Source organism: Penaeus monodon, chromosome 27 (assembly GCF_015228065.2).
Source record: "Penaeus monodon isolate SGIC_2016 chromosome 27, NSTDA_Pmon_1, whole genome shotgun sequence".
Classification (NCBI taxonomy): Eukaryota; Metazoa; Arthropoda; class Malacostraca; order Decapoda; family Penaeidae; genus Penaeus; species Penaeus monodon.
The window spans coordinates 40,971,364-40,971,824 of NC_051412.1; the positions used below are offsets into that span (position 1 = coordinate 40,971,364).

The 461-nt window shown below is 31.0% G+C and overlaps 1 protein-coding gene across 1 annotated transcript in view; it reads left to right on the forward strand.

Annotated features, from left to right (window-relative positions):
* Positions 1 to 461, forward strand: part of LOC119590868 (leucine-rich repeat-containing protein 28-like) — a gene marked incomplete in the record, with an annotated part of 28,460 nt that overhangs the window by 7,128 nt on the left and 20,871 nt on the right.

The following is a 461-nucleotide window of genomic DNA, read 5'->3' on the forward strand; positions in this document are numbered from 1 at the left end:
TTTTTTTTATTTTGTATTTTTTACTCACTGTAGACCATACAATTGCACTTCTTTGTTAGCTATATTTTTAAAACTTATACCACAGAGGGTGGGGGGGTTAATCACCCCTTTTTGGAAGCTGAAAATATACTTGATTTTTTGTAGCGTAAGTGGGAGAACATTTCATACATTATTGCCCAGAAATACTATCATAGAAACTGCTAATTTTTACCACCAAATTGTTATTTTTCCAATTTTGTAATTTCTTTTTAGGCTTTTGCATACATGGTATCCAAGTAAGGCATTATTTTCCACAATAGGGCAAAAGATTGCCTTAACATATCTCACTAAAAATTAAAAAGAAAAAAAATCAAAAGAGAACAATTTAGTTGCATTTGAGTGGATACTCCAAAGAAAGAAACAGTTGAAATTGGATCTGTGTTGTTGGAGTTAGTTGCCCCTATTGCTTAAAAAAAAGTGAT